Source organism: Prionailurus viverrinus, chromosome A1 (genome assembly GCF_022837055.1).
Source record: "Prionailurus viverrinus isolate Anna chromosome A1, UM_Priviv_1.0, whole genome shotgun sequence".
Taxonomy (NCBI): Eukaryota; Metazoa; Chordata; class Mammalia; order Carnivora; family Felidae; genus Prionailurus; species Prionailurus viverrinus.
In genome coordinates, this window is record NC_062561.1 from 32,006,800 (window position 1) to 32,029,650 (window position 22,851).

Genomic DNA, 22,851 nt, shown 5'->3' on the forward strand with positions numbered 1-22,851 from the left:
TGTTCTACTGTCATTGTTTTAATCTTCTTCTTATTTTAAGCTTATCTACCAAATCTCATTTCCTGATTGCTTCATGAGGAAGTGAAGACATTGGTGCCAGTAAGGGTGGTATGGAGGAAAAGAAAAACATAGTTAAAGAAGAGATTCCATGCCAAGTTTAGGCTTTTTTGCTACCTCCTATCTCCCCTTGTGCTTTTTTGACTGACTTCAATTTTGTGCAGTATAAAGAAGCTAGAGAGAAGAATAAGTATTCTTAGATAAGAATAAAGAACTTTTATCTTTGTCTGCATGCAAAGATGGGGGTGGGGGGTAATTGAAACTTGTTTTAAAACATACTGACTGACCCAGTGAACATTGACCTCAAATGGGGCATCTGTTCTTCCCAACTATCATATTTTAATTCCAATTTCCTTTCAGTCTCTCTGCTTTCCTAGAAAATGATTCCACAGTCTACTCTTCCTTTTACTCTTTACCATCTCCTCCCTATTGTCATGCTTAGTTGAATTAGTATCCTACCTCAGGAAAGGAGCTGGCATGGACTCCCTCTGTCAACTCTCTCTATTCGTATACACTGCCACTTTGCTTTTTCTAAGGAACTGTACATTCTCCAGTCAAATGCAATCCCTCGACGTGCACAAGAGACTGGGGACATCCCAACATTTTGTTTTCAGAAAGAGAGGAGACAAAATTAGAAAAGAAGGTGGAAAAGGAGGGGCCTGTGGAATAGAAGGAATAAGCAGAATAGTGTATTTCCTAAGAAACACAGTGAAGAAAGAATTTCTATAAGTACAGAAATTTTTACATAGAAAGTATCAAATGTTCTTGAGAGTTGGAATTAATAACTAAAAAGTAGATATTAAATTTGATAATACTAGGTATCTCTGATAAGTGAGATATGAATATTTGGAGTGGATTAAAAGGGGGATAGGAAATGAGAAAATGAGGACAATTTAAGTGGACTTTTTAGAAAACTTTGTTATAAAACTTAATAGAAATGAGGATGAAGGAAATACAAAACGGAAACTAGATGGAAGGAGACATAGTGTGTAATAAGAACTTGTTTTTGAAGAAGAAAAATATCACAGCATATTACATGGAAATGGACAACCTGTACCAATGGGGGGAAATAATAATGCTGAAGAGTGAAGATGTGATGAGAGAACAGAACACCTGAAAATAATAAAGTAGATGAAATCAAGTGCACAAGTTACTAATTTTTGTCTTGTCATCTATTGCTGCGTAAAAAATCACTCTGAATTTATTGGCTTAAAACAGGATATCGTGTATTATATTGTACAGTTTTGCGAATCAGAAATTGGTGCAGGCCTAAGCTGAGTGGTTTTCTTACTTTAGGAGGTGTTGACTAGATCTCCTAGTGTTAATTATCTGGCCAGTAGGCTCATCTGGAAGACTAAACTGACTTCTCTCTCAGATTTGGTGCCTTGGCAGGGATGACTTAGAAGACAGGGTTTAGCTGGGACTGTTGACCAAAATGCCTTCATATCGCCTATTTAACAGAGTAGCCTTACAGCTGCCACAATCTTACACGTGGCTTGAGGACCTGAAAGAAACAGGACCAAGAGAGTCTCGGCAAAAGCTGCATAGCATCTAATGGCCTAGCTCAAAATGCACAGAACTTCTCTCTGTTACAATCTATCAGTCAGGCAAATTCCTACATTCAATAAGATTCAAGGGAAGGGAAATAAGAGTTCACTTGTTAATGGGAGGCATAGCAAATGTATGTACAGTTATTTTTAGTCCACCAGAATCTTATATAGAGGAAGAGAGAGTTCATCCGTTTGCTGTTGAGGATAAGTAAAGCATGTAGATACCAATACCAGCGGAGTGGTAGCTTGCTGGTTGGAAAATGAGACAGTGTTTTCCTGAGAAGTTCTGTTTTTTTCCATGAAAAAAGTTAAATGTTAGAAAGTTTTAATCTATTCAAGGATTTAAATTTGTTCTACTTATTTTAAATATGTTTAAATATTTATTTACTTAGATTTTCTATGAAACAGTGCCATTAAACATTGTTACCAAAATTGCTTTGTGTCTTAGGTCTGGTTGCTTTATTGATGTTTTCTTTTGAAACCAATACATTTTGATTCTTATATTAAATATTGAATTAATTGTTAAATTATATTTTATTTGATACATATTAGGTTTTAGCTTGTTGTAGCTTTTGGCAAACCTTTTTTTTTTTTTTTCCAAATTAACATGCATTTATGAAGTACTCCAAAATTAACACACACAAAAATATAATACAAAGGTTACATTCAAACTACATATGGATCATCCTCCACTAATCAAACATTAGTCTCATTGTTTTTAATAAAGTCCATTTTAACTTCCACAATGTGTGTGAGCATGCACCTGTGTTAAGTTGGTGAAAGAGAAAGTAAGCATATCTGTCTAAGTTGGTGAAAGAGGAAAGTAACTTCGGAAGTAAAGAAAGACGAGTGGTCAAGAAAACTTGAAATTCTGGAGAGAAAGTAGCACTGAGTGACATGTACAGCTGGCCAATGTCATCAAGAAAAGACTAAAAGAAGTGGAGGAACGGGAGTGAAGGGAAAATCCCAAGATACAGTAACACTGTTACTATCACAATTTGTCACATATTTTCCATTGCTAAGATAATTCTTTATCCTTCTGAAATAATTAATATTCCAGATGGAAGTTGGCATGTATGGAGGAGTAAAAATGGTTGACAGAACTACAACAAAGTTAGGTAGTCTGATGAGGTATATTTTCATATGAAAGATAGGGTAAATAGTCTACTCTTACCATTATCCCAATTTGGAATTAATAAAATGGTTTGATGGCAATTAAATAAACCCAGTGTTTTATGTCCATTTAAGTAAAATCAAAGAACATTATTTGCTTTAAGATTAAAGGCATTGAAATTATAAAAATTATCACTTCAAATTGCTAAGTTGGATCTAAAAAATGATAGATTATTAAACTGGGGTTTTGAAAATCAAGATGATTTTGTAGCCATAAATATTCAAAAAGAAGTTCTGGTGCCAATCTAAGAAAACACTGTATATGACTTTGTCACCAAACTACAGATTAGCTTTCCTGTTGCTGTTTCTGTCCATCTGTGAACAATGTGAGGAAATACAGCTGCCACCAAATCAAATACTTTTCTTCCTGATTTACATCTTTATTTCATCAGAAAAATGATAAATTAAAAATATAAAGCAGGTATCATTAAGAATGACCAACTTCTATAACCGAAGTTAGTAGTTTGTAAATTTAGTTTAAAGAATCAGAATAGTGTATCCTTCTTTCAATCACTAAATGAATATATATAAAAAATACAAGTAAATTAAAAGTATAAATCATATATATATGATATATATATATATAAAATTTATAACACACATACACACCCCCAGAACTATTTCCTTCCAAATGCATGTGTGTATATGTATGTGTTGTCTTCCAAAGTGTAAATATAAATATGTCAAATGCAGACTGTACTCTCTAAAAATTTAGTAGATAAAACAAACTGATAAAATAAAGCCAATATTGACCTTTCTTCTAATATTTTATCTACCTCACAGGAATTCCAATGAAAAGATATCTGTTCATCTCTCTTTCTCAAAAAGCAACTTTCTTGCTCAAATATATTTAGGAATTCCATGTTAAAACACATTCTGTAGCCCAGTTCTTTAACATGGTATAAAAGCCTACTGATAGGAAGTGCCAACATATTGTCTCGTTTCCTACCACTTCACCCTATTACTTACCCACAATACCCTCTCAGTTTTTCTTACGTCATTTTTTTGTGCTCCAATGCTCTTCTCCTGTTGTTTCCTTTCAAACTATTCATCATTCAAAGGTCAACTCAAATGCCACATTTGTGTACATTCCTCTAATTTTTTACATCTTAACAAAATTCACATTTTTACTCTGATATTTGCAACCTTGTTTTGCTTGCCCCTTAAAACACTTAGATAATTTATATTATATTATTAATAATTCTGATTATCTAATCTACATAGTAAAAATAAGTCCAAATTAAAAAAAAAATCTGTGCCCCTGTATCCCATAAAATTGCTCATATACAAAGGCAGTCAATATATATTTAATGCATCAAATATATGGAATAATTGTTACCTGTATGAACATGATTTATTTAATAGCAGAAGCAGGAGCTAGCTAATAAATTGAAGATGGTAGAAATATTACTAAATTTACCCTAACTAAATTTAGAAAGTAGGACATTTTACAACCAATCTTTGCATCTAGGGATATTTTTTGACACTATGTGTTTTTTCTTAAGAATTTTTCCTTAATTCTTTTATTTCTTGATTTGAGACTATTACAAATTTTATTGCCAATTAGATGTTTCTAATAAGAAAAATAAGCAATATGTTTTTAAGTCCCCTTGATATTATTTTCAACTTGCTTTTAATATCTAACTGAATGACCAACTTTTAAGTGTAAAATTTCTAATAAACTAATATTGTGATCTATAGAATGTGCCAAACATTCAATAAATAAAAGCATCCCTAATGAAGTAGAAAGCTTTTGATTCTAAATATTTATTTAAGTTTTGCTCTCATTTCTAAAGCAACCAACTTTGGAAAACTAGCTTTAAAAATGGGGGTAAAGCCTCTGTCATATTGTCTTGTTAAAGCTTTAATAGTGAATAATTTTTATCCACAAGGTCATATTTTATTAAAAATATATAGTGGAAATTACATAAAGCCAAAGTCTAGGGACTAAGTTAGCATTCCAGGTAAGTAACATGCATATTAATCCAAAAAGAGATGTTTCTAAAAAGTATTGGGAGAGATTTTTTTTTTTTTTACAAGTTTATTTTGAGAGAGAGAGTGAGTGTGCAGGAGTGGGGGAGAGGCAGAGACAGAGGGAGAGATTGAGAATCCCAAGCAGGCAACACACTGACATCACAGAGCTCAATTCAGGGCTTGCCCTCATGACTATGAGATCATGACCTGAGCTAAAACTAAGAGTCGGATGCTTAACCAACTGAGCCATGCAGGTGTCCCAAATATTGAAAGAACTTATATGACTTTTTACATTAGCTTGAAGTACAATGTTTTTTAAAAAAAGTTTTTATTTTTGAGAAAGTGCAAGCGGGGGAGGGGCAGAGAGAGAGAGAGAGAGAGAGAGAGAGAGAGAGAGAGGATCTGAAGCGGACTCTATAGTGATAGCAGTGAGCCCTATGTGGGAACTCATGAAACAGGAGATCATGACCTGAGCCGAAATCTAATGCTCAACTAACTGTGCCACCCAGGTACCCCTGGGGTACAATTTTAAGGCAGATTTCTAAAATGTTTGAAACAATGGTACCTTTATTGAGAGAAATGCATAGATTATTTGAAAGACAGTGGAAGAGCCTATATGCTTTGTCCTATGAAACATTTCTGGAATGTTTTTCATGGTGTGCACATTTAATTTGCTTACATATTTGTTTCTCCAACTTGTTACTACACTTAATATTGTGTTTGATGCACAGTGATATGTAGAACTCTTTGGAAAGTGATTTTTTAAAGCTTTCTTAGGAAAATAAGGAACATTAGGAATATTTCTTTCCTTTGAGTTACTTTCAATAATGGAAATTGCTAAGCAACTGGAATTGCTAAGCATTTCCAATTTTGGTATTCTACAACTGGTAATACAGTTTAGTAGGACACCAATTATTAAATCTTCAGGTTTATGTTGCATTTCTGTTTTGAGAAATACCTGAAGGCAATGACTGAGGGTTTTATTGGCTAAAGATATTAATGATTAAAAAGAGCTTCTGTGAAAGCTTTCCTAATATGTTAAAAATAGTAATTAATAGTGTTTTGTGATTTTATTAACATATACTAATCTTCATAATAAAGCAAATAATAAACATGACACATTTATCAATTTCTTATTTTTATTTCAGAAAAGCAGTCTTAAATTTAAAAAAAGAACCTATATAATTTCAAACATTGTAAAATAAGAGGATTTTCACTACATCGAAAGTAAATTAGAAACCCAGCTAATCTAAATGGCCATATACTTCGCAAACACTACACTCAAAAATACCATCTATCATTTATTGCTCCCCACCTGGCCACTTTTCCAGGATGTAACCTGAAGCTTGATTCCTGTATTTGAAACTGTATACTTCACTCATCATTCTTATAAGTTGTACTAACCACTTCGTTAATTTTTTGGCGGAGGAAAAGTGGCTAAGAGGACATACTGTAATTTTTTTCTTTCTAACTTTTTACAAAATGTCACTTTTCCAATAAAATATTTTTTAAAAATGTGAATTTGCATGAAATAATTGTTTACATGTAATAACATGTAGACATAAGTTAAATTTTATATGAAATGAGTTTCTATTTGGGATCTCATTATTGAAATGCCAGGCTTGTAAGATTTCATTGCTTTAATTATAACATACTTGATTCTGGTTCATTGTTACTTACGTGAATTGAGATATTTTAAATCTTGAACTCTGAAAAAATATTCAGGATGAAACCTGCTTCCTCCGTTTTCCCTATTTAATATATAGAAGAAAATTTACTATATTTTGTTCAAGAGTTGAGTATTATCCAGGTTTATAATAGTTAAGAACATTCAGCCATTTAACACAATATTGTCATAAATAAACAACATGCAAGATATTATACCAAGGATTGCATAGGACACAAAATGAAAACCATGTGGCTGCTCCTCTCAAAGAGCATAAGTTCCAGTGAAGTGTACCAGTCACGGAAGCACTGAAATAACTTGTAAATTTGGCAGTTACTACAGAGTGGGGGAGAACGTGGGAGGTAGAAAACAGCTGTGATATGGGGATCACAAAATGTCTCCAAAAGAGTGGCATCAAAGAATCAGGTTTCTATAGGTAGAGAAAGAGATGAATGAAAGTTTTGACTAAACAGTTTAAAAAATTAGACACACACAGAAATTTATAGCTAAATATTAGAATTTAAAATGTGATATCCGGCGGGGGCTGGGGGGGTGAGGGGCGCCAGGGAGGCTCAGTTGGTTGAGCATCTGACTCTTGACTTTAGTGCAGCTGATATCTCATGGTTCCTGGGTTCCAGCCCCTGTGTCCAGCTCCACGCTGACAGGGTGGAGCCTGCCTGGGATTTTCTCCCTTTCCGTTTCTCTCTGCACCTCTCCCACTAGTGCTCTGTCTTTCAAAATAAGTAAGTAGACCTTAAAAAAAAAAAGTTTTTTGTTGTGTTTTTTTTTTTTTTTAAAGAAAGATTATACCCAGTTGTTAGAAAGCTATCATGATTAGGTACACATTATAGAAATTATAGAAAATTTTATTTGGAAATTAGAAAGAAAAGTAACAAGTAAAGAATGAAATAACCTTATGCCAAAACTTACTTATCTTCCCAGAGCTTATGTTTGAGATGTAGGATGAAAGGAATGGATTAGAGTTCAATAAAAAATAAAAGAACTGTCTCACTGCATGCCTCTGTGGAGAGCCACAAATGCAGTGTGAATGCTGGCCATTGAGCCTTATGTTCTCATTAGTCTGGATTTCTCCAGCAACAATGATGCCAGCAGTTTCAGTAGAAGTTAAACAGGAAAAGCTAGATACCAATTTCAGCAATTCAGGTATAAAAAGTTAACAACCTTATCATAAAGCAAACAAGCAGAATTGGTTATTTACTGATCCATTTAACTCATTTGCTTAGCATTATTCTATTTAACTTTTTTTTTTTTTTTTTTTTTTTTAATGAGAACTATATGCTTAAGGAACTCTGTGCTAAGTATAGGGAATCCTACAGTCAAGAAGACAGAGATGCCTGTTGCTGTCATGAACAGTTAGAGTTCAGTGGCAGAAACAACATGTTAAAATAAATCACAGTAGGAGGATGGGAGTTAAGATAGTGGAGAGACTATGACAGTGAAGCAAGTAAAACTCACCTTGGCTTAGAAAGCTTAGTGCAGTCCTGAAGCAGAAGTTGACACCTTCAGGATGAGGTGCGTTTTGCCAGGCAGCGAGAATGGGGATGCACATTAGACATAGCTCACTCGTGGAGAGGAAGCACGTGTGCATACCCCTCAGGATGGTTTATAAAGGGTGAAGGGAGAATCTTCCGAAGGGATCTGTGGAGGCTTCTAGAGAAGAGATCCTGTATTCCCTTGTAAATAAAGGAATCACCAAAGGGTTGTAAGTATTGGACCAAAATAATTTGCTGTTTATTTTTTAAAACTTGAAAAGCTTTAATAGAAGTTTAAGGGCTTGGGAAGGCCTGGGTTCTTGGGCCAGAATTCTCAAGCTGGGGCTATCAATAAGTTCTAGGCTCTGGTTAAGGTTATAGGAATGCAGGCAAAACTAAGAAACTCCCTCTACTTTAAAGTCTCTTTTTCCTTGTTGAAGATAAATGGAGACAATTTTGTTCTCAGTCTGAAGTGAGGCAGGATAGGGAAACACTGAAGCAGGGAGGAAAGGAAGGTGCCAGATGCATCCTCCCTTTTCTTGCTTTCAAGATCCCAGGTAGGGCTCAAAGACAAACTCTCAGTTAAAAGTAACAATACAGGTAACTTCAGATGAATTCAGCCTTAAACTGCTGAAGCTTTCTGTGGCAATTTTGGCTACCCCTCAGCCTAGAGATTTAGAGAACTGAGCTATTGCCAGGCGGAAGTTTCAGGGACTGTGCTAAAACCAACCTCGGCTTTGGGGGCTTCTGGACAGCTAAAACAGAACAGCTATGAATCTGTATTGTAAAGATGCTGTCTCTCCAGAATCTAGAGAATAGAGTCTGAATAAGGAACGGATACCTCGTCACTAGTGGAAGGAGCTCAGAAAATAATACCTTGGCCCTTCCTTCCCTCCACCTAGCTTGATACGTGTTTCCTGCTGTACTTGTTTCTCTAGATCTCACTGGAGACTAGCTAAGTTCTATTTAGGCATCCTTTGCTGAAGCAAGGGAGTGGAGGTGGATTTGATCATGGAAAATCAGAGAGGAATCTGAGAGTTTACATTCCTAGGGCCTCTGCTAGCTAAGCTATGCTCTAAACCATCCTCCTAATCTCGGGTATCTTGTTCCACTTTGAGGAATTCCAACATAGACAATTAGAGAAAGGTTTGAGAAGTGTGCACCTTCTGAAATCATTGTGGCTTCTATCTGCATTCAGAAAGAAGGGGGAAGATGTATTAAAAAGTAATTATTGGATGTATTATAGGAAATGGCTTGAGAAGAAAAAAAAATCTGTATCCAAGAAAATAATTTAGGAAACTATTTTAAATAGTGTATACAGAGCTTAGTGTTTATTACCTGGACTAGAATAATGTCAGAGGAACAGAAAGAATTCTTTGTGATTTTAACTTCCCTGTTGATGACCCATTGAAACCTGATTCTCAGTTCTTTGATTACTCCTCTAAAAATAGTGTGCTGAATTCTGTCCTCTTTAGTTATAGCCTGACCAGTAATCGCAAACTCTACATATTTTCAGTTTCAAGGATCTCATTCTGCTAATAACACAAGCCATCTTTCCAGCTCGTTCACTCTTTGTATTTTTTTATAATTTTTTTTTTTTTACATTTTATTTATTTTTGAGAGAGAGAGAGAGAGAAACAGACAGAGCCCAAATGGGGGAGAGGCAGAGAGAGGGAGATACAGAATCTGAAGCAGGCTCCAGGCTCTGAGCCGTCAGCACAGAGCCCAATGTGGGGCTTGAACTCACAAACTGTGAGATCATGACCTGAGGCGAAGTCAGACACTTACTTAACCGACTGAGCCACCCAGGTGCCCCTCATTCTTTATATTTTTTTCCTGACTTCAGTGGTCCTCCAATCCCACCAAAACTTGCAATCCTGGAGGGAGAAATCCAGACTAATGAGAACACAAGGCTCAATGGCCAGCATTCACACTGCATTTGTCAGGTCCCCTCACTCTCCTACACATACACATGATTATGTCACACTTTCTTCTCTCTCCTCAAACTTCCAACATCTCACTCCTGTCCTCAACCTCAGTCTATAATATTGTTTCCTATTTGCTTGAGAAGGTAGAAACAATAACCAGAAAATTTCCATGACTGCCTTTCTCCCAATCTATCTCCCTGCATCTGTGACCATTTCCCCAGCCTTCTTTTCTATTACTATGGAAGAACTCTCTGGTACCCAAGTAGGCCAGCTTTCCATTTGTGTACAGATCCTAGCTTCTCTCATCTCCATAGAGTCATTACTTCAGCAAACTGTCTGTTCCTCTCTTCTGTCAATATTTTTTTCTTATTACTGTATCACAGCCTTATTAAAATACAAATATAATCTTATATTCTCATTTTAAGAAAACTATCTTTTGACATCACATCCCTCTCCAGCTATAACCTCTCTTCTTCTTTACCGTAAAATTTCTCATGTTGACTATGGTAATTGTTTCCAATTCCTTTTTTTAATTCTCTTTTGGAACCAATCCAATAGAACTTTTGTCTTCTTCTGCTATTTTATCAAAAATGCCCTTGCTAAATTATTAATAATCACCCTTTATTAAATATAATAATCATTTCTCATTCTTGAAAAGCAGTCTTCACTTCATTTGAAGGGCATCATGCTCTCCTGCTTTTCCTTCTACTTACTGGCCTCATTGTCAGTTTTCTGATACATTCCTGTATCCTTGTCTTACCAACACTTTGTGCTTTGATACTCTCCATTCTCTAGAAATACTTACTTCGCTGAAGTGAGGAACATAGAGAACATATCTGCCATCCACACAACAGAATTTCTTATCGAATCACTGTTATGTACTTACATTTTTGGTACACATACATATACTGCATCTTTTTGGACACAAAATATACCAAAGGTAGTCTTGTTCATGGACTACCAAAGAGATCATGGATTTATACTAGTGTCTACTAAAAGTTATTATAATTAGTGTGTCTTTGAATCAGTAGCAGCAATAGTAGCAGAACCTCTAGAAAATTTCAGCAGAGTTGTGCAGGTTTTAAGATCGTCAGCATCATGATACAATTAACAGAGAGCTGACTCAGCAAAAGAGGTCAGTGGAAGAGCAAGTGGTGTGTAGAGCGAACATTGGTGATGAAAGGGGAAACACCTTCTAGAGTTTTAGCGAGCCAATAGGGACACATGTGATATGAACAGGAATTCTTCCTAGTACCACATAGTTTATTTTTATATAAAATTTTGTGTGGGTGTCCAGAAATGTATCTCCTGGAAATTTGTGGACTAGATTTTAAATGTCAAAACTTAAGGATAGCAAGTTAAAATGAATTTCTGATAATCAGTGTAATCTCTTGATCAGCCTACTTGGTGTTAACTAAAGGTGGCTATGTGCAAGGTTCTGCAATGTTGATTTCTTGATCTAATGTCTTCCAAATGCTAATAAAAATAGACTATTCATGGAGAACGTTTGCAGATTAACTAGGACTGGCTGTGGATGCCTACCATCTGGTGTTACAAAGCATGGATGGATTAGTTATAACAGTGGAGAGAATGAAATGCTTTACACAATCAGATGGTAAAATGGCAATAATGATCTGTGCACATAATCGAAGTACAGTGTGGGGTAGACAGAATTCTGGCAGCCAGAAAGCAAAGAAAGAGCTAGAGTAATTCTACCTTTGGAAAGCTTCCAAATTAATATTGTTGGTACATTACAGTGTCCAACTGGGAACAGCATGTACTATTTTCCATTGGAAAGTTAGAATTTTGAGATGTGGTTGTTCCTTTCATTTTCAACTAACTGTGAGATTTGCTGGCATGTCAAATATTATCCTAGAATTAAAAAAATAATAATAATAAAACAAATTTATTGTTCTCTGCCTGCAAACATAAGAGAGCATAACTTAATAGGAAATGCAAAAAGAGAAATGTACATGGAAGATCCATGGATGGATTTAAGGAACCTAGCCATTTTGAGAAAACTAGCATTTGGTGGCATAGTCAAAAAGAAAGAAACAGAATTGGTAATAGAGGCAGATGAAGGAAGTCATCTTTTGTATTTCTAAGAGAAGTAGACATAGAAAAATATTTAAACCAATCATTAAAGATTAAAGAGATTCCTAAGAAAATGAAGACAATTTACCTAAACCCACACATAACACATATACACACACGTACAGAAAAGATAATTTTAAAGTTGAAGGTACTTATAGAAATTAAATTTCTTTTATCCTCTAAATACTTACATCAATAAATTATCCATAGATTTGTACTTATATGTCAGACATATCCATAAAATTGCTAAGAAGCATAAATATATAGAGATACTGAACTAAAAGAATACAGCGTTATTAAAGATGTATGTCACACACACACACACACACACACACACACACACACACACACACAAAATGAAAGGGAGAAATAAAATGACCATGAGAGTATTTGAGTGAGTTAGTTATAACCCTAGGAAACAGAAACAATGAATAATTGGCTATGAAATGTGGTCAATGAAAGGTACTTGTGATCATAGGCACAAGAAAAAATTAGCTATTCTTTCTGATAGCAGCTTCAAATAACCAAGTCACTTCAAATAACATGATTTGTAATGAATCAAGAAAAAAGAAAAAATGTCTTTATGTTTCACTATTAAAAGAATGTAAGCATTAGCTACATCAATTTGTTAAGCAACATCTTAAGGGAATTATCTTAAGGGAAATACACAATTAAGTAAATTCAAGTAGTTAAGATAGTTAAACTTGTGTCCAAAAGCTATATACATTCTCCTGACAAATTGAAAAATGTTCAGAATTTAAAATGCCTTTTTTTTTTTTAACTTTTAAAGAACTAAGATGTTTAAGGTGTTAGGAAACAGGATTCGACAGTTGGTCCTGAAGGGCTGGAACAAAGAACCCTTGAAGCATTTCATATCTACAACACATAAAAGGAACTGGGACATTGGTGCCGAAGTCATAGTGGAGTAAATATTCAAAATAGTTCTTTATAAATAGAAGTGACTTAGGTAAAATTTGGAATATAGACGCAAGCATGAATATAGAGGCAAGTATGTTTCCAGGGCTAGGAAGACAAGAATAGAAGAAATAGGGAAGCATAAGAGGTGAAGCACAAAGCAGTCTGGAAGATTTCCAATGGTGATGGCCAATATCCATCATGGGATTTTCATGGACCCTACCAGATTTGTAGAGGGTCTCAGTCTGTTTATTGGATCATGATCATACAGATGTCACCACTTGTGCAAACCTTACCTAGTTGAGCAAAGTTGTGCCTTGTCTTTAAATATACTCTATTTTCTGCAGTAGTTTCCTAAATAATTTTAGGAGTGTAAACTTATACTTTCATCCCTATCCCAGCACATACACTCAATTTTTTACTTGAAACTCAGGACCTGAATTACCCTAGGTGAAGGATGGGAAGTAATCTCCTTTACTTAAAGTTAACTGATGGTAAAAATGTTAATCACATTTAGAAATGCTTTCACAGCAACATTTATACTAGTGTTTGACTAGATAATGGGCACCATAATCTAGACAAGTATGACCTTCCATTATAGAGGGATTTCTTTTATCTTTTGTCTTAGGACCCTATTGTAGTATTGATGTACTTTGTTGAGAAGACTCAGCAAATTATAACAGTACAGTTAAAAGAAGTCTAGAACATCCGAGGCAAATATGGAAACATGTATTATGTGCCAGGGAAGTTAGGGTTCCTGTATATGAGATTTTGTACTTCTTTTGTGTTATGTGCTGAACAATAAAAGACACAAATGCTCTTCTCAAGAAAATGTCTCCTTAGGGGACAACAGAGATTAACCTCCATCCCCGAGAAATTATTTGAGTAAGATATTTTCAGCCGGCCGGTCACAAGTAGAGGTAGATAAGACAGGCCAAATATTATAAGCTATATGGAGATGTCTAAACACATCAGCACTGAATAAAATCAAAGACTTATCTGTAGAATAGTGATCATGAGTGGGGGAGTAAGCAGAAGAACATAATAGTTCCAATTTGGATCTTAGATAAGATCCAAATACAATGATGACAGCATAATGCCCTATATCCATATCTGATTCAAATTGATACCCAATCTGCCATAATCATCTTGTAGGACTAAAGAATTTGTTATAAAAGTGGGATTTTTCATGCCCTGCCTTGACACTACAACCACTGGCACCTAGTTCATCAAAGATACCTTCTTACTGTAGCTCATTTGCCTTTGTAAAGAGGACTTGACTTAATTCACTCTTTTTAAACACATTCTAGATACTGTACCACCCTTAGAGGCATTACATGGGAGCTCATTTTTCCCTTTGTGTGTAGTTTTTTGTGTTGATTCTGTATTTAACTTTGTGACGCCCTGACATTTGTACATAGGTACTATAGAAGTTGTTTTTTTTTTCTTTCTGTTACAGCCATTGTATAATTATTGCTACACGATAAAGAATACCAAAGTAAAAGACAGTCTATAATTTCTATTCAAGTTTGTGATTTTCAACACTTTTTCACCAATCAGTGAGATACACTGAAATATTTTCCACCTAGACTTTAGCACTTATGAGATTGCAGTGGTTTACTCTAATCCCATTATAGCAAAGCTCTTAGTACTATTATCTGGAGTTTGCTGCTTTCTTGTCTTCATTCTACTTATTTTTGTCACTTTCATCTGTCACAAGCATGCAACATAGATATTGAAAATAAGTTATCTTCTTCTGTTTCACTCTCTTTTCCATTTAGTGTGATCAAATAATGTATCTACAGGGACATTCTCTCTATTACCACAGCTCACCTATGCTACTAGATTTAGTTACTTTAATCATAGGATCAGTGAATAGCCCATTCAGCCCTTTATAGTTTACTTCCAGGGAAATAAAAATTTTCCCTAATGTCTGAAAGGTATGTATTAGCTCTCAAGATTAGTTCTGTCTTTGTTCCCAAATTCAAAACATTTGCCAAACAAGCTTCTTAGTACCTCCTTTGAGACCATGAGTGGGGCTTTATTCCAAAAGATATATTTTCTCTTTTTTATTCTTTTGGTGACTTTTTATTCTTGTGATGACTTTGATAGAAAAGGTGAAATAAAAAGTTTTTATTCAAAAACTATATTTCACATATTTATTTCTTTACTTATGTATTGTCTATCTTTTTATATAGACTACAAATTCCTTAAGGTTGGAATATTGTTTTATTTCTTGCTCTGCATCTGGCAACTAACAATATGTTTTCTATAATTGAGGCATCCAATGAGTAATTATTAAAAGGTTAAAATAGGGGCATCTATGTGGCTCAGTCGGTTAAGTATCCAACCCTTGATTTTGGTTCAAGTCATGATCTCACAGTTGTGAGACTGAACCCCATGTCAGTCTCTGCTCTGGGCGTGGAGCCTGCTTACAATTCTTCCTCTCACTCCACCCCCCCCAACACCTCAAAAAAAGTACATGTTGAATTGATATTATATCACTTAAATGATTTTATTATATATTTACTCAATAGATATAAGAATACAATTGAACAGTTTACCTTATGGATTATACCAAATTTGTCTATTATTTTTAAGTCTTGAGAGTTCTAAATTATAATTAATTATAAAATCAAATAAATTTTGATTACTATAAAAACATACATATAAGTAATAGGAATTTGGAAATGAGTTAAAAACTTTATGAAACAGTGGGATTTACATTATTTTTTATTATGTTGTATGGATCTAATATTCTCCTTAATTGTCCTTTCTCAAGTGATTGATATGTACCTAGCATTGTTTTTATCATGCTGAAAACAACTTTAAGGGTGAATTTTAGTTTCTTTAAGGAAATGTCAGCAAGATAGTGAGGTTTTCAGCCTTCATTTCTCCCACAGAAAAACCAATTTTGACAACCCATGGATGAGAGTACGTGTGTGGGAGTCCAGAAATCCAGCAGAGAGGTCCCAACACCGCACTGGAATAAAAATACCCAAGAATAGACACAATTGAACAGGTTAAGAAGGACAATGTCATTTTTTCTGCATTATTCTAACCCCCAAGGCAGCACAGCTCAATAAGCACAGTGCCAATAAAAACCCCTCAGCCCTTGATTTTCTCATGGGAAGGTGAAAATGTATGAACTCCCAGCTTTGCCATCTGTTTGGGATGTAACAACACATTCATGAACAACCAATGGATCAAAAAAGGAATCAAAAGAATAGGGTGAGATCAGGTATATTCAGAGTAGTATGACCATGGACAAAAAAAAAAAAAAATGTATATTGAGACATACAGAAATGGAAACACAGCACATCATGGGATGTAGTGTGTTGTGTTTGGATGTGTATAAGATGGCGTAAAAGCAGTTCTAAGAGGGAAGTTTATAGTGATAAATGCCAAATTTAGAAAAAAATAAATATCTCAAATAAACAACCTAATTGTATACCTCAATAAACTAGGAAAAAACAATCTAAGTTCAAAGTTAGCAGCAGAAAGGAAGTAATGAAAATTATTAAAAACATGGCATAGAAAATAGAAAAACAATAGAAAAAAATCAACAAGACTAAGATATTGGTCTTTTTTTTTTTTTTTGGAAAAGGAATTAACAAAACTTCAGCTATAAATAAAAGAATACTCAAACAAAATTATAAATGAAAGAGGAGAAATTATGACCAATAGTCCAGAAATAGAAAGGATCATAACAGGCTACTATGGAACAACTATGCCAACAAATTGGATAACCTAGTTGAAATGGATAAATTTCTGGAAACATACAACCTATAAATATTGAATAATGAAGAAAAGAATATTTAAACAGACCAACAACAAGTATGCAGATTGAATTAGTAATCAAAAATCACCCAACAAAGTAAACACAAGGACCAGATGGTTTCACGGGTGAATTCTACCAAACATTTAAGGGAGCATTAACCTCAGTCCTTCTCAGACTCTTCCAAAATATAAAATAGGAGGTAAAAATTCCAATCTCATTTTATGAGGCCAACATTACTCTGATATCAAGGCTAGACAAGGACACAAGAAGAAATTACCGGCCAATATCTGTGATGAGCACAGATGTAAAAATCCTAATTGAAATATTAGTAAATGGAATTTGACAGCATATTAAGAGGATCATATATGATCAAGTGGGATTTATCCCTGGGTGCAGGGATGGGCCATAAATGCAAATAAATAAATGTGACATACCAAATTAACAGAATGAAGGATAAAAATGATAGAATCATCTCAATACATGCAGAAAAAGCTTTTGAAAAAATTCATTGTCTTTTCATGATAAAGATTCTCAACAAATTAAGTATAGAATTAAGTACTTATTTAAGTAAGTATTAAGTATACAAATTAAGTATGTAAGTAAAGATTCTCAACAAATATAGAAATTACTTCTCAAAAGTATAGAAATTAAGTATAGAAATTAGGTATTATGTTAAGTACCTCAACATAATAAAATTTCTATATGACAAACTCACAGCTAACATCATATTGAATGGTGAAAAGCTGAATACTTTCCTCTAAGATCAGGAACAAGATGAGGATGCCTATTCTCACTACTTCTGTTCAACATAGTCCTGGAAATCCTAGTTACAGCAATATGGCAAGAAAAAAATATAAAAGACATCCAAATTGAAGAAGAAGATGTAAAATTATCTAAGTTTGCAGATCATGTGATATTCTATGCAGAAAACTTGAAAGATTCCGTCAAACTGTTAGAACTAATAAGCAAATTCAGTAAATTTGCAGGATATAAAATGAATGTACAAACCTCAGTGGTGTTCAATCTGCTAAAAACATACTATATGAAAGAAAAGTTAAGAAAAAAATTCCTTTGACTTCTAAAACTCAACACCCAAGAAACCAATAATCCAATTAAAATGGGCAGAAGATAAGAATAGATATTTTTCCAAAGAAGACATACAGACAACCAACAGCACATGAAAAGAAGCTCAACATCACTCATTCTCAGGGAAATATGAGTCAAAACTACAATGAGATATCACCTCACACATGTTAGAATGTCTAAAATCAACAACACAAGAAACAACAGCTGTTGGAGAGGATGTGGAGCAAGGGGAGCCCTCCTGCACTGTTGGCGGGAATGCAAACTGCTGCAGCTGCTCTGGGAAACAGTGGGGGGAGGTTCCTCAAAAAATTAAAAATAGAACTACCCTATGACCCAGCAATTGTGCTACTAGATGTTTTTACAAAGAATACAAAAATACTAACTCAAAGAGATGCACCCATATGTTTATAGCAGTTTTATCTACAATAGCCTAATTATTGAAGAAGCCCAAAAGTCTATTGACTGATGAATGGATAAAGAAGAGGTGATACACACACACAAACACACATACACACACAGGAATGTTACTAAGCCATAGAAAGAATGAAATCTTACTATTTGCAATGACATTGATGGAGTTATAGAGTATTATGCTAAATGACATAAGTCAGAGAAAGGCAAACACCATATGATCTCACTCACATGTGGAATTTGAGAAACAAAACAAATGAGCAAAGGGAAAAAAGAAAGAGAAAGGCAAACCAAGAAAATGATTCTTAACTTTAGAGAACAGACTGATAGTTACCAGAGGGGAGTTGAGTGGGAGGATGGGTGGTTAAATAGGTGATGGAGATTAAGAAGGGCACTTGTGATGATCACTAGGTATTGTACATAAGTGTTTGAATCACTAAATTGTACATCTGACACTAATATTACACTGAAAGTTAACTCACTGGAATTTAAGAAGAACTTTTTAAAAAGTTCATTTACAATAGCATCAAAAACAACAAAATACTTAGGAATAAATTTAACCAAGGAAATTGAAGATCTGTACAGTGGAAACTATTTAATGTTTATTTATTTTTGAGACAGAGAGAGACAGAGCATGAACGGGAGAGGGTCAGAGAGAGGGAGACATAGAATTGGAAGCAGGCTACAGGCTCTGAGCTGTCAGCACAGAGCCCGATGCGGGACTCGAACTCACAGACAGTGAGATCATGACCTGAGCCAAAGTCAGACATATAACCGACTGAGCCACCCAGGCGCCCCAGCCCTTGAAACTATTTTTTAAAAATGATGAAAAAATTGAAGACACAAAGGGGAAAATATTCTGTGTTTATGGATTGGAAGAATAAGTATGGTTAAAATGTCCATGCTTCCTAAAGTGATCTACAGATTCAATGCAATCTCTATCAAAATTGCGGTGATGTTTTTCACAGAAATAGAAAAAAATTCTCAAGTTCATATGGAACTATACAAGAACCCAAATAAGAAAAGCAATCTTGAGAAAGAACCATGCTGGGGGCATCATGCTGCTTGATTTCAAAATATACCACAAAGCTATAGTTACACAAACAGCATAGTAGTGGCACAAAACAGACACATGGAACAATTGGGCAAAATAGAGAGGCCTAAATAAACCCACATACTTTGATCAATTTATCTTCTCTAAGGGTGCCAAGAATATGCAACATGACGAATAAAGTCTCTTCAGCAAATGGTACTGGAAGAACTGTATATCCACATGCAGAAGAATGAAGTTGAATAATTCACACCATATACAAAAATGAACTCAAAATGAATTAAAGTCTTAAACTTAAGACTTATAACTATAAAACTACTGGAAGAAAACATAGAAAAAAAATCTTCTTGACATTGGTTTGGGCATGATTGTTTGGATATGATCACAAAACCACAGGCAACAAAAGTAAATATAGACAAATTAGACTGCTTCAGAACAAAAGCTTCTGCACAGGAAAGAAGCAATCAACAGAGTGAAGATTCAGTTTATGAAATGGGTAAAAATATTTGCAACCATACATTTGATAATGGGTTAATATCCATAATATATAAGGAATTTAACTTAATAGCAAAAAACAAACAAACAAACAATCTGTTTAAAAATGGGGAAAGAACTGAGATGGGCATTTTTCATAAGAAGATATACGTATGGCCAACAGGTATATGGTAAGTTGGTCTCTACTAATTCTCAACTAATTCTCAGGGGAATCAAATCAAAATCACAATGAGGTATCATCTAACCCTGTCAAAATGTATATTATTAAAAGACAAAACGCAAATATTGGTGCAGATGTGGAGGAAAGGAACTGTTGTACACTCTTAATGGGAATGTAAATTGGTACAACCATCATGCAAAGTAATATGGGGGTTTCTAAAAAATTAAAAAATAAAACTGTATGATCCAGCAATCTTACTTATAGGCATATATCCAAAAGAAAGGAATCTATATCTCAGAGAGATATCTGCACTCCATGTTCATTGTAGTATTGACAATAGTCAACACATGTACACATCCTACAAGTCCACAGGCAGATAGATAAATGGGTAGATAAAATGTGATATGCACCTATCATCCAATAGAATATTACTGAGCCTGAAAAAAGAAGGTAATTCTGCTCTTTGAGACCACGTGGATGAACCTAGAAGATAAATTAAGTGAAATAAGCCAAACATAAAAAACTCTGCCTCAAGTAGAATGGTGGTTACCAGGGGCTGTGGGATGGGAGAAATGGGGAAATACTGGATGAAGGGTACAACAGTTTCAGTTATGCAGCATGAATAAATTCTGGAGATATAATGTACAGACCAGTAACTATAATGCTGTATTGTGTACTTGAAATTTGCTAAAAGAGTAGATCTTAATGGTTCTCACACACACACACACATACACACACACACACACACACAAAAGTAACTGTGAGGTGATGGATATGTTAATTAGCTTGATTGTAATTATTTCACAATGTATATCAACACCTCACTTGTATACCTTTAATATATGCCATTCTTATTTGTCAGTTATTCCTCAATAAATCTAGGAATAAAATAAAGTTAATTGAGTGACTGGCTTGACGATGCTTGCAAACAAGTGGTTCATTTGTCATAATGACATGAGAGGACAATAGCAGTTAAACATTTTTTTAAAGATTTTCTTTTTTTAAGTAATCTCTACACCCAGTGTGGGGCTTGAACTTACCATCCTGAAATCAGGAGTTGCATGCTGTACTGACTGAGCCAGCCAGGCACATTTTTAAAGGAAACAAATTTTGATTATAGACCTAAAGCGTATGGAATTTGAGTGGTTTAAAGAGCAAAGCATTCTAGCAACTAAATACCCTGTGTGGACTGTTCTTCAGATAAAGTGAAACACATAATTTTCCTGTTTTAACTTTAAAATTTTTCCTCTTATAGGACTAGACCTTAGGCAAATTGTAAAATAAATGAAGCTTCCGTTTATTACCCTCACTGGTTGTAACTCATGGCTGACATAATTCCCCATGGTATTGTGGGAGCTTCCAGTGTGGATCATTTTCCTGGATGGCCTACCTAAACATATGTGAATCTTCTGGCATTTTTAGCCCTTCATCCAGGGCAAATACAGTTGTTGTTATAGTCTGTTCCCCAAGAGTTGATGAGGGTCTAGACTTTTCAGAACAAATCTCATAGAATATTTCTACCATTTTTTTACTTAATTGATTTAACTCTTTTTTTTTCCCCACTGTGTGAATAAACAAAGTGTAAGTGTGAACTGCCACCCCCCCCATTCTTATGTTAAAGTAGTAGTCCCTACTACTTCAGAGTGTCTATATTTGCAGATAGGATTTTCAAAGAGGTTAAGTTAAAACAAGACCATCAGGGTGGGTCTAATCCAATCTGACTATAAGAAATAAAAAGGAAGACACACAAAGAGACACTAGGTATGCATGAGCACAGAGGAAAGACTTACGGAAACATGAGGATAAGAGAGAGAAGGCTGTCCACCAGCCAAGGAGAGCGGCTTCAGAATGAAATCCACCCTGCCAATACTTTGATCTTAGACTTCCAGCTTCAACAACCGGTAAGAAAATTAGTATTTGTTGTTGAAGCCACCCCGTCTGTGGGATTTTGTTGTGGCAGCCTTAGTAAATTAGCACACCAACTAATTGCCTAGCTCTACAATTGTTCTTGTGTTTTTACACTTTGAGTGTTCCAGTGTGTGCTCTGATTTCTTATGTGCTATGCATGTCAAGATTCTCTTGAGGAAGAAAGAATAGAAATGGTAAAACTTTAGTTATCACTCTTTTACTATCTGTGTGACCTTTTGCAATTCTCTTACCCTCTCTGGTGTTTTCAAGTCCTAATCTGTCATATGGGAAAAACAATGTTGGGTCTGTCTCTTTTTATTACTGCTGTATTTTTTTTTGTGACATTTGATTGTAGTTGTTAAGGCTCTTGGTAAAAGTTTTGGCCAAAGTATAAAAATAAAATTCAAATGGATACACCTTGTCTGCAATGCCCTCTTACCTCTCCAATCAAATACTATTTTCAAAAACCCATTTTAAATCTTACCTCATGTTTTATAACTTTTCCAAAGGCCCAAAAGTAAATTGATGGTCTCATATTATTTTCTTCTCCTTTGAAAGCATTTTGTTGTTTACTGTCCTTTAACACTTAACTCTGTTGCATTGTAATTTATCTCAGCTGACTCTAGCATAGCAGGAATAATACCACACAATATAATTATCAGTGAATTCCTAGTACACTAGCACTGTGTCTGGGATATATTAGATGTTCAATTAAAAAAATGCATAGGTGAATAAATGAAAGTGGATTAATCATATACAACTCTATGATTTGAAATTGGGATTTATGGGGTGCCTGGGTGGCTCAGTTGGTTAAGTGTCCGACTTCAGCTCAGGTCATGATCTCACGGTTCATGACTTCGAGCCCCATGTTGGGCTCTGTGCTGACAGCTCAGATCCTTTAGATTCCATGCTTCCCTCTCTCTCTCTCTGCCTCTCCCCCATTCCTGCTCTGTCTCTCTCTCAAAAATAAATAAACATTAAAAAAATTTTAAATAAAAAAAATAAAATCGGGATTTAGAAGAAGCCATTCAAAAAGACAATGGATATTCATCAGTATGTGGCATTTAACACATGCATATTGTTTCAAGATTTTTTCAAAGATTTTTTAA

At 34.7% G+C, this 22,851-nt stretch overlaps 1 long non-coding RNA gene across 3 annotated transcripts in view; it reads left to right on the forward strand.

The window, feature by feature from the left end:
- Nucleotides 1-22,851, forward strand: part of LOC125174012 (uncharacterized) — a 422,588-nt gene that overhangs the window by 74,333 nt on the left and 325,404 nt on the right. Inside the window, exon 4 of one of the 3 annotated variants that reach the window (XR_007155224.1) lies at nt 15,754-15,855. The exons of the other annotated variants lie outside the window; for them this stretch is intronic. This is a non-coding gene — a long non-coding RNA (uncharacterized LOC125174012). Of the gene's footprint in view, nt 1-15,753; nt 15,856-22,851 lie in introns of those variants that run through there. 3 annotated transcript variants of the gene reach the window in all.